The 16,850-nt window shown below is 36.4% G+C and overlaps 1 pseudogene; it reads left to right on the top strand.

Annotated features, from left to right (window-relative positions):
- The first annotated feature begins 250 nt into the window (after positions 1-250).
- On the top strand, positions 251-16,388 carry LOC141507769 (olfactory receptor 51L1-like; annotated as a pseudogene).
- Positions 16,389-16,850: the final 462 nt, after the last annotated feature.

Raw genomic sequence — 16,850 nt, 5'->3', positions numbered from 1 at the left:
TGTTAGAGCTTAGAATCAACTTTTAACAAGGGTTTCCTAGTTGTATTTCAGTCAGAGTAAAATCTCCCACTACAAGAGAATATTAATGTCTTTTAAGTGGAAAACTTCAACTCTTTGAATAACCAGAGCACTGGAAGACTTATCTTCTTTGAGAACTGTCTAGTCCATTAAGCAATAAGAGATTCAGGAATGAATTTATAAAATCTGACCTTGAAAACTTACAATACAGACAGGTATACGTGAGTAGACTATGAGAAGACATCCTCCAGAATATGAATGCGTTCTTGAAAGGTAAAAGTGAGGCAAAGATAGTAGACAGATGAGCTCAGGAATGGAGAAGTAAGGGAGGCATTTTCAGCTAAGATTGGGGGACAAATAGAATGTTAGACAGGATCTGGGCTGTAGAACAATTTTGTTATTTTTCACAAGGTCTTACACAGAGGCACAGTTTGGATCCAATAAAAGGAATCTTGAATAAAAATGGTTCTCAGTTCCTTCCTACAAATCCTAAGTCTTCATGCTATATCAAACATAAAAATTCCTTTGCCTCCCTCTAATTCAGCTCCATTACAAAGGAGTGATCCACTAAAAATCTCCCATTAAAAGCAAAAGTATCCAGGAAACTTTTCATAATTGCCTCCAATTAGAGGCCACTCTTACTTACCTGAAAATCTTTCTCCTTTAATCTGAAGTTCAAAAACTTCCAAACATATGTTATCATCAGTAGCTCACATACTTTTGGGGAAAATTATAAATAGTTCTTTCACAGATTTCTTAAAATTAATAAATTAATTAAAATAAATATAAAAATGGTAAAAGACTTTAGATGTCTCCAAAATAAACCATCTTATTTTTCCTAGGAGAAAACTGAACCAGAGAGGTTGTGACTTGCCAAAATTAACAAATTAGTCCATAGCAAGGTCAACATTCTAACCAATACTGCTATACTGAAACAATAAATCTAGTACTGTTTCCACTCTCTCATCTTGACCACTGAAATAAACACCAGAGACACTTCAGGGGGGGGAAATTTATTGAGATAACACTACACTAAACATAAGACAGAATAATGAATAATTACATCTTCAAAACTTCTAATGAAAAGATAGGACTGCTCCCATAATCATAGTCTGATTTTAAAAGTTATATGTATAATTTCCCTCCCATCCCCTCTTCAAAGCTTTGACTGGTGTTGACTCCACCCATTCCCTATCCCTGGGAAACTGGTTCTTATTCTTTTTTTTCATTTCCCTTCCTTTCCTGTATAACACATTACTCAACCAAAGATTTTGTTTCTCTATAGCAATGGTTTGTTGTTGTTCAGTCATTCAGTCCTGTCTGACTCTTCATGACATTTTAGCACTTTTATTACGCTGCATGGAATTTTTGTGGCAAACATACTGTATTGGTCTTTCTCTAATAAATGACCCTTTGTCAGAATTCCCCATTATGAGCTATCCATCTTAGTTAACCCTACATGGAGTTGCTCACAGATTTATGAAGCTACATAAGCCTTTCCTCTACAACAAGGCAGTGATGTGGGAGCAGATATTAATGATTACTTTCCACTATGCTTTAGCTCTCATTCTTGAGTGTGTGTGTGTGTGGGGGGGGTGCTATGCAAAGTCACAGTCTCACTTTCTCCTCCAGAGCCATCAGGGTCCAATATGGATACGAATCCAGACAACTGGAGATAATCCTGGATTCCAGGAAATCAGGGTTAAGTGACTTTCCAAAGATCACACACACCTAGTATCAAGTGTCTGAGGCTGGATTCAATCTCCCATCTACTCCCAGTGCTTCATCTACTATGCCTTTAATTTGAAAAGACTACAAGCCAAGACCAAAGTCAAGGGAGTGTTGGTGTATGGTCTTCTGTTTGCAGATGACAAAGTACTCAATGCAGTCTCTGAAGCTGAGATACAACAAAGTATGGATAGATTCTCTTCTGTTTGCTCATTTTGGACAAACACCAAAAAATATAAAGGTGCTCCATCAGCCAGCACCACACCATCCATATGTGGAAACATCAATATCAGCAAATGGGGAAGTTTTATTTACTTGCCTTGGCAGTGTCCTTTTTAAAGAGGTACACATTGACAATGAGGTTCATACAAGCATTACCAAAGCTAGCTCACTCTTTGGGAAACTACAAAAGAAAGTATGGGAGAGAGGATTTGATTGACTACCAAACTAAAGATCTGCAAAGCCATCATGCTGACTTCATTGCTAAATGTCTGTGAAACTTAGTCTACCAGCACCACATCAGCAAATTGAATTATTTCCATTTCAATTGTCTTAGGAAGACTCTGAAGATCACTTGGCAGGAGAAAATACTAGACACTGAGGTCCGTTCTCAAGCTAAACTGCCTAGCATTCCAACATTACTAGTGGATGGAATGACAGACATACATTTGCCAAAATTAGTTTTTTGGAGAACCCACACAGGAGTGGGGGTCAGAAGAAGTGATACTGAGGCACCCTGAAGCTCTCATTGAAGAACTTTAGAATTGATTTTACAGCATGAGAGATATTGGCACAGGACTTCCCAGCATGGCATGCCCTCATCAGTGAAGGTGCTGCACTCCATGAGGAAGGTAGAATTGGAGCCGCTCAAAGGAAGCATTACATATGTAAATTTAGAGTACCTCATCCCAGGTTTTAACATGGACTATTTGTGCCTGACATGTGGTAGAGCATTCTGACCTCATATTAGTCTGATCAGTTACAATTGAACACACTGTAATTTGTCTCAAACATGGTGATATCATTTTGTCCTTCTTTGATAACAATGAACAAGAACCAACTAACTCCTACACTGGTAAGCATGATGACATCCATATATACACTTTGAATCAAATATCTTAGTAAACATCAAATCTTCATTCCTCTTATCAATCATCATTATCATCATGTATTAACTATCATCATTTTGTGCTTTGAGGTTTGCAAAGTATTCCATATGTTATATCATTTGTTTTGCATGACAATTCTATGTAATAAGGCTATTAGGTCCACCTTTTACAAAAGAAGAAACCAAAAAAGTGAATGCCTAAGTGTTCAGAATCATACAATTCTTAATATCATATGCAAGATTCAATTTCAAGCCTTTACCTACATTTTTGTTGTGCCACCTATTTGCCCTCTCCCAAATGAAACACGTTAAAGATTCTAAAATCAAGTAATCCCTGCATATTTGTAGAAGATGAGGTAATACAATACTTAATAGTGAATTAATACTGTAATACATGAATAGAGATATGGATTCAATAATAAATATTACACTAAAATATGCTTCAAACAATTTTTTCAGTCTTCTCTTTTTTTAATTTTTATTAAAGATATTATTTGAGTTTTACATTTTTCCCCCAATCTTTCTTCTCTCCCCCCACCCCCACCCCACAGATAGCACTCCATTAGTCTTTACTTTGTTTCCATGTTGTACCTCGATCCAAATTGGGTGTGATGAGAGACAAATCATATCCTTAAAGAGAACAGAATTCTCAGAGGTAATCAGATCAAACCATAAGACATCTGGGTTTTTTTTTCCCGAATTAAAGGGAATAGTCCTTGTACATTGTTCAAACTCCACAACTCCTTATCTGGATACAGATAGTACTCTCCTTTGCAGACAGCCAAAAATTGTTCCCAATTGTTGTGCTGATGGAATGAGCAAGTCCTTCAAGGTTGAACATCACTCCCATGTTGCTGTTAGGGTGTACAGTGTTTTTCTGGTTCTGCTCATCTCACTCAACATCAGTTCATGCAAATCCCTCCAGGTTTCCCTGAAATCCCGTCCCTCCTGATTTCTAATAGAACAATAGTATTCCATGACATACATATACCACAGTTTGCTAAAACATTCCCCAATTGAAGGACATTTACTGGATTTCCAATTCTTTGCCACCACAAACAGGGCTGCTATAAATATTTTTGTACAAGTAATGTTTTTACCCTTTTACCTCAGCTCTTCAGGGTATAGACACAGTAGTGGTATTACTGGGTCAAAGGGTATGCACATTTTTGTTGCCCTTTGGGCATAGTTCCAAATAGCTCTCCAGAAGGGTTGGATGAGTTCACAGCTCCACCAACAGTGTAATAGTGTCCCAGATTTCCCACATCCCTTCCAACAATGATCATTATTCTTCCTGGTCATACTGGCCAATCTGAGAGGTGTGAGGTGGTACCTCAACGAAGCTTTAGTTTGCATTTCTCTAATAATTAATGATTTAGAGCATTTTTTCATATGGCTATGGATTGCTTTGATCTCCTCATCTGTAAATTGCCTTTGCATATCCTTTGACCATTTGTCAATTGGGGAATGGCTTTTTGTTTTAAAAATATGACTCAGTTCTCTGTATATTTTAGAAATGAGTGCTTTGTCAAAATCATTAGTTGTAAAGATTGTTTCCCAATTTACTACTTTTCTTTTGATTTTGATTACATTGGTTTTACCTGTGTAAAAAAATTTTAATTTAATGTAATCGAAATCATCTAATTGGTTTTTAGTGATGTTCTCCAACTCTTCCTTAGTCATAAACTGTTCCCCTTTCTATAAATCTGACAGGTAGACTAATGCTTGATCTTCTAATTTGCTTATAGTATTGTTTTTTATGTCTATATCCTGTAACCTTTTGGATCTTATCTTGGTAAAGGGTGTGAGGTGTTGGTCTAATCTAAGTTTCTTCCATACTAACTTCCAATTATCCCAGCAGTTTTTGTCAAAGAGGGAGTTTTTATCCTGGTGGCCTGACTCTTTGGGTTTATCAAACAGCAGATTATTATAATCCTCTCCTGCTTTTACACCTAGTCTATTCCACTGGTTCACCACTCTATTTCTTAGCCAATACCAAACAGTTTTGATGACTGATGCTTTATAATATAATTTTAGATCTGGTAGTGCTAAGCCACCCTCATTTGCATTTTTTTCATTAAGCTCCTGGCAATTCTTGACTATTTATTTCTCCATATGAATTTACTTACAATTTTTTATAGCTCATTAAAGTAATTTTTTGGAATTTTGATTGGTAGGGCACTAAACAGATAGTGTAGTTTTGGTAGAATTGTCATTTTTATTACATTAGCTCTACCTATCCATGAGCAGTTGATATTTGCCCAGTTATTTAAATCTGATTTAATTTGTGTGAGAAGTGTTTTATAATTGTTTTCAAAAAGATTCTGAGTCTGTCTTGGCAAATGGACTCCCAAGTATTTTACAGAGTCTGAGGTTACTTTGAACGGAATTTCTTTCTAGCTCTTCCTGCTGTTTCTTGCTAGTCATATATAGGACAGTTGCGGATTTATGGGGGTTTATTTTATAACCTGCAACTTTGCTAAAATTACTAATTGTTTCCAGTAGTTTTTTAGATGATTTCTTGGGATTCTCTAGGTAGACCATCATGTCATCTGCGAATAGTGAGAGTTTTGTCTCTTCCTTCCCAATTCTAATTCCTTTAATTTCTTTTTCTTCTCTAATTGCTGATGCTAACATTCCTAATACAATATTGAATAGTAGTGGTGATAATGGGCACCCTTGTTTAACCCCTGATCTTATTGGGAATGCCTCTAGCCTCTCCCCATTGAGTATAATGCTTGTTGATGGTTTCAGATAGATACTGCTCAGTATTTTAAGGAACAGTCCATTTATTCCTACACTCTCTAGTGTTTTTAATAGGAATGGATGCTGTATTTTGTCAAAATCTTTTTCAGCATCTATTGATATGATCATATGGTTTCTGATAGGTTTGGTATTGATATAATTGAGTATACTAACAGTTTTCCTAATATTGAACCAACCCTGCATTCCTGGAATAAATACTACTTGATCATAATGGATTATCCTAGTGATGACTTGTTGTAGTCGTTTTGCTAAGATTTTATTTAGGATTTTTGCATCTATATTCATGAGGGAAATAGGTCTATAATTTTCTTTTATCTCTTCCTGGTTTAGGTAGCAGTACCATATTGGTTTCATAGAAAGAGTTAGGCAGAGTTCCATCTTTCCCTATTTTTCCAAAGAGTTTATATAGGTTGGAACCAATTGTTCCTTAAATGTTTGGTAGAATTCACTTGTGAATCCATCAGGCCCTGGAGATTTTTTTTTTAGGGAGTTCACTAATGGCTTGTTGAATTTCTTTTTCTGAGATAGTGTTGTTCAGGTATTTAATCTCTTCTTCATTTAACCTGGGCAACTTATATTTTTGTAAATATTCATCCATTTCACTTAGATTATCAAATTTATTGGCATAAAGTTGGCCAAAATAATTTCGAATTATTACTTTAATTTCCTCCTCATTGGTGGTGAGTTCACCTTTTTCATTTGTAATACTAGCAATTTGGTTTTCTTCTTTCTTTTTTTTAATCAAATTGACCAGAGGTTTATGAATTTTATTGGTTTTTTCATAATACCAACTTTTGGTTTTATTTATTAGTTCAATAGGTTTTTTTGCTTTCAATTTTATTAATTTCTCCTTTGATTTTTAAAATTTCTAATTTGGTATTTGATTGGGGATTTTTGATTTATTTTTTGTCTAATTTTTTTAGTTGCATGTTTAGTTCATTGATTTCCTCTTTCTCCAATTTATTCATATAAGCATTTAGAGCTATAATATATCCCCTGAGAGTTGCTTTGAATGAATCCCATAGCTTTTGGTATATTGTTTCATTATTATCATTAGCTAGGATAAAATGTTTAATTCTTTCTATAATTTGTTTTTTGGTCCACTCATTTTTTAAGATGAGGTTATTCAGTTTCCAATTTGCTCTGGGTTTATATCTCCTTGGCCCAGTATTGCATATGACTTTTATTGCATTGTGATCTGAGAAAGATGTATTCACTATTTCTGCCTTTCTGCAGTTGATCATTAGGTTTTTATGTCCTAGTACATGGTCAATTTTTGTATAAGTTCCATGTACTGCAGAGAAAAAAAAGGTATATTCCTTCCTATCCCCATTCAGTTTCCTCCATAAGTATACCATATCTAATTTTTCTAACAATCTATTTACCTCCCTAATTTCTTTCTTGTTTCTTTTATGATTTGATTTATCTAGATCTGATAGTGGGAGGTTGAGATGTCCTACTAGTAGAGTTTTGCTGTCTATGTCTTCCTGTAATTCTTTCAGCTTCTCCTCGAAGAATTTGGGTGCTGTCCCACTGGGTGCATATATATTCAATATTGAAATGACTTTATTGTCTATGGTACGTTTTAGGAGGATAAAGTTTCCTTCCTTATCTCTTTTAAGGCTATCTATTTTTGCTGCTGCTTTGTCTGAGATAAGGATTGCTACCCCTGCTTTTTTTACTTCAGCTGAAGCAAAATATATTTTGCTCCAACCTTTTACCTTTGCTCTATATGTATCTCTCTGCTTCAAATGAGTTTCTTGTAAGCAGCATATTGTAGGATTCTGGTTTTTAATACACTCTGCTATTTGCTTACGTTTTAAGGGAGAGTTCATCCCATTTACATTTAAGGTTATGATTACTAATTCTTTATTGCCCTCTGTGCTATCTTCCCTCTGTTTGTATTTCCCCCCTTCTCCCCCTTTTATCCATATTCCCCAGTATTTTGTTTTTGAATACCACCCCCTTCAGTGTGTTTGCCCTCCTATATCACTCCCTCCCCTTTCTTTCCCCTTTCCCTGTTCCCTTCCCTTCCTTTTGTTATTTACCCTTATTTCCTCCACTCCCCTTCCCTTTCTCTGTCCCTCCTCCTCTTTTCCCCTTTTACTTCTTGAAAGGTTAGATGTTTTGTAAGTTAACTGAGTATGTGTAGGTTGATTTTAAGCCAAGTCTGATGAGAAGAAGATTCAGGTGTTTCTCCTCTACTCCCTTCTTCCCCTCTATTACCATAGGTTTTTTTGTACCTCTTAGTGTAATGAGATTTGTCCCATTCAATCCCCTCCCTCCTCCCGTCTCTTTCCTGTCCCCCATTTTAGGGAGGTAGTGTATTTTTTTTTAGATCATTCTATCTAAGCCATAGAAAATTCCGAGTGTCTGACCCTTCTAGTTCACTATATTCTGTTGAATAGAGTCCAAATTCCTGTATTAGAGTCTTTCTCCCTGGTGGAGTTAAAGCCAGTTACATCCCATTAGATATCAGTCTCATGGTTAGGTCATGGATGTCCAGCATTTCTGGCTAGGTATATTTTCTCTGTTAGAGTTACATTTCTCAGGCTTCTCAGGATTTATGAGACTCTCTACCCCCCCATGCTGGGATATAGCCAGTTTCAACTTGCTGGATTGCATTTTTTTTCCTTTTACCGCCCCCCCCCCCCTTTTATTTACCTTTTCAATGTGTCTTTTGAACCTCCTCTTTGATATCCAAATTTTCTTTTTAGCTCTGGTCTTTTCATCAGAAATTTTTGGAATTCTTCCATTTCATTAAATGTCCATCTTTTTCCCTGGAAGAGAAGGCTCAGCTTTGCAGGAAAGTAGATTCTTGGCTGCATTCGAAACTCCCGTGCTTTTCGAAATATCTCGTTCCAGGCCCTTCAATCCCTTAAAGTTGATGCAGCTAGGTCCTGTGTGATCCTTACTGTGGCTCCTTGATATTTAAATTGTTTCTTTCTGTCTGCTTGCAGGATTTTCTCTTTTATCTGATACTTCTGGAGTTTGGCCACAACATTCCTTGGTGTTTTTCTTTTAGGATCTTTTTCTGGTGGGGATCGATGTACTCTTTCAGTAACTACTTTGCCCTCCAATTCCATGATGTCAGGGCAGTTTCCCATCACTAGATCCTGTAATATTAAGTCCAGGCTTTTTTTCTCTTCTATGTTTTCAGGAAGTCCTATAATTTTCAGGTTTCCCCTCCTCGATCTATTCTCGAGGTCAGTGGTTTTGCTGATGAGGTATTTCACATTTGCTTCTATTTTTTTCTATTTTTTGATTTTGTTTAACTGACTCTTGCTGTTTTGTGGAGTCATTAGTTTCTGTAGACTCCATTTTTTGGGGGGGGCAGGAGTTTTCTTCATTAACCTTTTCCAATTGATCGATTCTACTTTTGAAAGAACTTTCCATTTGACCAATTGAGGTTTTGAGAGAATTAATTTCTTTTTGCATTTGCTCATTTGCAGATCTGAGAGAATTATTCTCATTTTGCAAGGTATTAATTGTCTCCCCCAAATTTTCCAGTTGATTTTTAAACTCCTTCCTTATTTCTTCAAGGAAGTCTTTCTGTGCTGGAGACCAGATTGTATTCTCCTCAGAGGTTCCAGGTCTCTCTGGGTTGGGGTCTTTCCCTTCCAGGAATTTTTCTATGGGTCCACCTTTCCTCTGACCCTTCTTCATTATGCTAAGACCTTGAGTTGGGTGGGGCTGGTTCACCTGGGCTTGGGATCTCTAAAGGCTTTACTGAGTGCAGTTTCTCTGGATAGCCAGTAGGAGGAGCTGGTTGCCCTCTCTGGGGTGTCTGTGACCTTGGTTGCCAGGCCTTCTCCCTTTGCTTGAGGGAGCCAATTGGAGCTATTGAATTCTTTTACCTTCACTCAATGGTGGGCTTTACCTTGGCCTGAGGTGATTCCTCAGCTGGGCTGGTTCTTTTGCTCACACACCTGGGCCTGAGGCAGAAGTAATTTGCATTTGTTTGAGAAGAGGCCTCAGTGCAATGGAGTCGGGCTCAAAGTTTCTCAGACCTGAGGAGCCCAGGGATGGTGTCCGCAGCTGTCCTGCACCAGACCTCTCCCCGCAGCCCCATCCCCAAGCTCCAGGGGGACAGCACCAACACCAGCGCCTCTGCTTCCCCGCGGACCCAAGCCCCCTTCATCCAGCCCCACCGCTGATCCAGCAGTTCCGGCTCTCGGGCCCTCAGACTCCTGGTTCCGATTCAGCTGTTGGTCTGGCTGATCTTCCCTGGGAGCTCGAACTCACCTGCCGGTACTCAGCCAAGGCTCCTGTGGGAGACAAATCCTGAGGTAGATTTTCCTCTCCTGGCTTTTCTTTCTGGGTTTCCTGGTTCCGATTACTTTTAAGAGGTTTGTTTTATGTGATAGATGGGGAAGAGATCAGGAGACTTTAGAACTGTGCCTGTCTTCTCTCTGCCATCTTGGCCCTGCCTGCTCAGTCTTCTCTTGAATGCTCAAAATTACTAATAGAACCTCAGATTATCTAGGCAATTCCATATTCTGAGGAAAAGAATGGTGTTGGAGTCAGAAGACAAAGCTTCACCTACTATATAAGAAGCTTTAGAGTAGGTTCTATTATTTGAAGATTATTATTTCATATAAAGAACTTGGTAAATCAAAGTGCTAAATAGATGTTATATTAATCTTATTATTATTATTGTTATTATTATTATTATTGTCACTGTTAGAAGCATTGGTAGGATCACAGATTTTGACCTATAAGATTCCTTTATTAGAGTTCATTCAGCCATCTTCACTTTATAACCATGTCTATAAATGCTCTCCCTTTCCTTTTCTTTTGTTTCAACTTCTCCAGTTTCCTTAAAATCTCAAAGTCCTAAATCTGTTTGAAACCTTTTGAAATATTCCTTATTCTCACTTCTTTCCATCTGACATAACCTTTTAATTATCCTATATAAATAGTTATTTGCTTGTTTGTCCCCATTAAAGTGTGGGTTCGGGGACTATCTTAAATTTCTTGTTATCCCCAGAACTTGGTACAGTGTCTAGTAAATAATAAGAAATTTTAGTGAGGTGGCTACATTTTTCACTTTATTGATGGGGGATCAAAGAACCAAACATCTAAGTAACTTGCCTATGGTCACTGTAAGTAAGGAGCAGAACTAAATTGTGACCCCAGTACCTCTGATTTAAGACCCATCCTGCTTCCCACAGTGTCACAGTGTCTCCCAGTCCTCTTATAATTCAAGGCTACTTTTTTCTATCTTTTTGTAACCAATGGTAGAAAAAGTAGACCAGATAAGGGAAGGGGGAAAGGGATTATCACAAAAATAGTTAAGGAAATATTTAAAAGAAGAAATACTGATGAAATAATGAGTGCATCTGTACATGAATGAACAAAGGCAATAGAGAAAATCTGTAAAGTCATAGTAAAATTTTTTCATCTAGAAGTCACTCCTTGATAGAAAAGAGAAAATAAGAGTCATTTAAGTGGTAATATAAATAGAATATAGGGCTTGGAATAAAGGCAATTTATCTTCATGAATTCAAATCTGGCTTCAGATAGCTAGTAACTCTGGTCATAGTCCTTAACCCTTTTTGTCTCTCCTCTTCATTCATAAAATAAGTTGAAGAAAGAAACGACAAATGACTCTAGCAACTGTAAGAAAACCATGAATCTGAAACAAATGAATGGCAAGAAGACATCAAAGAAAATAAATAACTTTTTAAAAACAAATGATGAACTAGTTATCACAAGGGATAGAGCACTAAGATCTGGAGATCTGATTTCAGATTCAGTCTTAGACATTTACTAGATGGGTGACCCTCAGCAAGTTCCATATGTTGTATTTTTCTCAGTTTCTTCATCTGTAAAATGGAGATAATAATAGACTTAACTCTCAGGGTTTTTAAGGAAAAAAGAGAATAATTATGAGTTTAGAATAATGTCTGGCATACACAAAATGTTATATACATATTGCTATCATATGAAAACATACTTTCAATCATGATTGATGACATAAATGCAAATGAAAACAACTCTAAGTTTTCATGTTAGTAATCAAATTGAAAAAGATAATTATAAAATATGAAATTAGAATAAGAAGCTCTTAGGGACTATAGGAAAATAATTTAATCTGCCAGGGTACAATTTTATAGAATGATTGTGGATGAAAAGTTGAACTCAAAATTACATAAGAAAAGGGACTAAATTGTTCATATATGGTCACTCATTGACCTTGTGACTAGGCATATGCCTCAAGAAATTAAAAAATAAAGACAAAAATCAAATGCATAATAAAATATTCATATCAATGTTTTTTTGTGAGCTGGAAATCAAATGAGTGTCCTGTGACTGGGAACTGAATAAAAACACTATGACAGTGAAATAGAATAGAATATTAGGTTTCAAGGAGAACTGAGAACAGGAAGAATTTAGATGAATACGAGGAGATTTGTATGAACTGGCACAGAATGAAAAAACAGAACTAAGAATAACGTATCTTCATGAGTTTAAATCTAGCCTCCAACATGTAGAAGCTGTGAGACTCTGGTCAACTTGCTTAACCCTCTGTGTCTCTGCTCATCATCTGGAAAATGAGTTAGAGAAGGATATGGCAATTCACTTTAGTAACTTTTCAAAGAAAACCACAAAATGAATCACCATGAATTTGAAACAATTGAATGGCAACATGAGATAAAAAAAAAAATGAACAACTCTTTAAAAATAAATGATGAACTAGGTATCACAATGGATAGAGTTTCATGACTGGAGATCTGATTTCAAGAAAAAAAATCAGTAAAAGGAAGTTGAACTTTTTTCAGCTGAAAATGTTAATTCCAGAAAATGGATAATGAAATATTTACTCTTTCCTCTTAAATGAGATGTAATAGATGAGAACATCAGGAAGTTGTATATTTTAAATGATTCAACAGGTATTTATTAAACCTTTATTTTATATCAGGAATTGTAGTAAGAATTAGAGAAACAAAGAAAGGCAAAAATGAGTTTATATACGAATGGTAGACAAACACAAATAAATGCATCATCATATATCTATAACTAGTTATATACAAGATATATAAAAGTAAATGGAAAATATTTGGAGTGAGGAAGGCAATTTGGAAGTAGCAAAGTGACTACAGTCTATCAAAGGAAGCATTAATTTTTCAATAATACACTTATATCATCCTCTGGGTATCATTTTCTCAAATTAACATTTCTTTATAATGATTTCTGAAAAAAGCATCATTCAAGGGAAATTAGAAGCCTGACAACAATATAAATTATATTATAGATTTTTAAACACAAAACCTATTTCCAGTCCAATACCATCAATATGGTTAAATACATTCCCAAATTATTTTACATAATAATCAATTCATTCTTCTTTTTGCATTGATATATATATATATATTATATATTATATACACTAGACTTCAGACTTTACATATATATGTATATATATATATATATATATATATATATATATATATCCTTTAAATCCAACACAGAGTAATTATACTTTAATTCTTATACATACAATTGTGAAGTATGTTGACTTACTCCCCTATATCAAGTTTAACTTGTATAAATGTCTGAGTGAGCTTGCACAAAGGTTTTGACCTACGAAAGGTCAAACTTCAAAACTATTGAAGAATAGGTATTACTTTAAAGGGGGTCACATTATACTTCAATTTTAGAATATACTTAATTAAATCAGCCTTTACAATCACAAATGAAATTATTCAAAAAGAAAATCTCAATTTTTCCAAGGTATACTGTCAGCACCTCAAACAATAGACACTACAGACACTATTACTTTCACTAAACTTTCTCAATTGCTTTTTTAGAATATTTCTTAATTGACAAAAAATCTTCAAAGCATGATTCAGAAATCTGCATCAAAATAATACTTTTTGCTGAAAATTAAATTTCTAATGATAATATTGATTAGGAAAAGGATTTCCTGGAAAGAAAGAAAATCTTTGTCTTGCTTTATCTTTCTAATCCCAATCTAGCAAGGCCTGAAATAATAGACAATGTAAATTGCACTTTAAATTTGTTCTTTCCTATTTAAAACCTTATATCTTAGTGAGAGTCTAAAGTAGAAGCAAGTCCTTGCTCCTTGTAAAGGAGAGTTTAAGTAGCATCAGATGACAGAAAAATAAGAGAACTGTTTGAATTTTGAAACTTCATTATACACCCTCTGCCTGCTATTTTGTTTTTTAATAATGGTAGTCTTACTGACTAGCTGTATTTTCTCCTTAGAAATCTTCCAGGGTAGTAGAGTCTATAAATAATACTAGACATCACAAAAAGATAAAAGTTTTTTTTTCTTGAGAAGGTTATAGAGGATTAGAAGGAAAACAAACAAACGAACAAACAAGGTTTTGTTTTTTTTATTATCCAGTAAAAGTGTTTAGTCCATGAGTACTCAGGCCTGGATAATTATTTGACTCATTAACTTTCTGGTTTCCCTCTTTAACCTGGGGTTGTACTAAATGAATTGGTGTATTGACTAATGTTAGTCTATCAGTTTTTCATGGTTACTCAATCAACTAAATGGTATTAGGATAAGATAACTCAAGACAAATATCCAATAAAAGGATTTCCTTTGGAAGTTTCTCAGTTGGTTCTGGGATTTGAGTATTGCTCACAGTAGCATACTCATCAGGATATCAAAGTGACTGCTGTCATACTATTACATAAAGGAGAGAGAGAGAGAGACAGAGACAGAGACAGACAGAGACAGACAGAGACAGACAGAGACAGACAGAGACAGACAGAGACAGACAGAGACAGACAGAGACAGACAGAGACAGACAGAGACAGACAGAGACAGACAGAGACAGACAGAGACAGAGAGAAAAGAGAAAAACACAGAGAGAGCAAAAGGGCAGAGAAACAGAGACAAGGACAGACAGAGATAGAGACAGAAACAGACAGAGAGAAAGAGAGGGCAAGAGAGAGAAGACAGAGAGACAGAGAGACAGAAAGAAGAGACAAATAGACAAAAAAGCAGGGGAACAGAAACAGAAAGATAGGGACAAACAGGGGGAAAGAGAAGGAGAGAGAGAGGAGGGGAGGGGAGGGGAGGGGAGGGGAGGGGAGGGGAGAGGAGAGAGATGTGACAGAAGATTAAAGACCACTTATTAGAAGTAATGTGTCGGGGCGGCTAGGTGGCGTAGTGGATAAAGCACCAGCCCTAGAGCCTGGAGTACCTGGGCTCAAATCCGGTCTGACACTTGATAATTACTTAGCTGTGTGTGGCCTTGGGCAAGCCACTTAACCCCGTTTGCCTTGCAAAAAACCTAAAAAAAAAATAGAAGCAATGTGTCTCCAGGAACCTTTGACAATTATGGTGATAAGTTTCTTCTAATTATGTTTGTCCTTCATTCTCGAAGCAGACCATGACATCAAGGAGGTGATGACATGCCAGACAATTGGGGTTAAGTGACTTGCTGGAGGTCACACAATTAGTAAATGCCTGAGGCTGGATTTGAACTCCTGTCTTCCTGACTCCAAGAGGGTCAGGACAGGCTTCAGATAATGCAACAAAGATTCAAACTTCTCTTTGTGTTTTAAAAATATTTCTTGGGGCGACTAGGTGGAGCAGTGGATAGAGCACCAGCCCTGGAGTCAGGAGTACCTGAATTCAAATTCGGTCTCAGACACTTAATAATTACCTAGCTGTGTGGCCGTGGGCAAGCCACTTAACCCTATTGCCTTGCAAAAAAAAAAAAAAAAAAGACTTCTTATGAACCAGGAAGCTTACTATAGTTAAAACCAGCTGTTAATAATAAAATAGATCATTTGGCATATTCAGTAACCATAAAATATCAGTAAAAGTGAAAACAAGGGAATAAATATAATAGACAAAGACAAAATAGAGGGATAAATAAAAAATGGTTAGGAAGGAAAGAGCAAATTATAGTAAGAAAATACATATTGAAGCAATTTTATATCCCCTTTGTGTCTTTCAATTCCTTGTAGGAGTGAGTGGGTGTGAGATGGGATTCCATCCTTTTCTGCATTCTCTGCCTCGTTGGACAATGGTACCATTCTTCATATAGTCTGTACTGACTCAAGTCTCCATGAACCCAGGTACTATTTTTGGCCATGCTGACTCTCACTGTTCTTCCCATCCTTGTATCTCTTTTCCAAGTCCTCTGCTCCATCTCTAGGGACATTTAATTCAATACCTGTGTGTTGCAAATATTCTTCATCCATACCTTCCCCTCACTGAATCATCAGTGCTCCTGGCAATGGCCTTTGACTTCTATGTAACATTCTGTCATCCTCCCAGGTATTCCACATCCTTACCCCACCACACATTGCTAAGACTGAAGTAGCAGTCTTTCTCAGGAACTCTCTATTATTCCATCAATAAACTGCCTTGCATATGTCTCCTTCTGCTGTTCCCATATCCTCTCTCATTAGTACTGCATACATCAAGGCATGATTCATTTGGCTGGTGCTGATATTAAGTTCAATAGCATCTATGAATTAGTTTGATAATTATTCTATGGGGATTTGATGCCCTGGTTATTCTGGTTTCTAATATCTTTATTTTCTGTTATGTGCTGAGCATTGCATCCCAGAAGGAAAGGCTCAAGGCTCTCAAAACATATGCCTCCCATATGTGTCTGTCCTCATCCTCTATGTGTCCATGATTGATCTGTCTTTTGTTCACCATTCTGAAAAGCATGCCTCTCCCCTCATCCATATCTTCATGGTTCACATCCTCTTGCTGGTGCCTCCTGTTCTCAACCCCATAATTTACAGTGTGAAGACCAAGCAATAGGTCTGCATAAGGATCATCAGTCTATTTGTTCCTATGACAATTCTCTCCATCTGGGGAATAGGTCATGTCCAGAATAATCCCCAACATATCTGACACTTATCTGAGTAGAAATCAGAATTCAAATTGAATGGGATTGTTATCATTCTATTCAGGGAAAGGCTGTCTCAACTAGGGCAAGAGAGAAAAATGGAGGATGATTGGAAGAATATTGTAGACTAGAATACTGAAATAACCTGGTGTTTCTACTTGTGACATGGACATTCGAAGGAATAAGGCACACAAAGTCAAGGTGAACTTTATTAGGGTGCTCTATTTACAGGGGATCACTGCACTTATATCTTTTGGTATATAGCAAGAAGAAAGATATAGTACAACAAGACTGTATAGGGGCATTGTTCTTAAACTACTTAGTGTATTTTACTGAAACTCTTTAAGGAAGGAATGGGTCAAAGCTTGCAGGAT

This window comes from Macrotis lagotis, chromosome 1 (genome assembly GCF_037893015.1).
Source record: "Macrotis lagotis isolate mMagLag1 chromosome 1, bilby.v1.9.chrom.fasta, whole genome shotgun sequence".
In the NCBI taxonomy this organism is placed as follows: Eukaryota; Metazoa; Chordata; class Mammalia; order Peramelemorphia; family Peramelidae; genus Macrotis; species Macrotis lagotis.
This window is presented reverse-complemented; position numbering and strand designations above follow the sequence as displayed.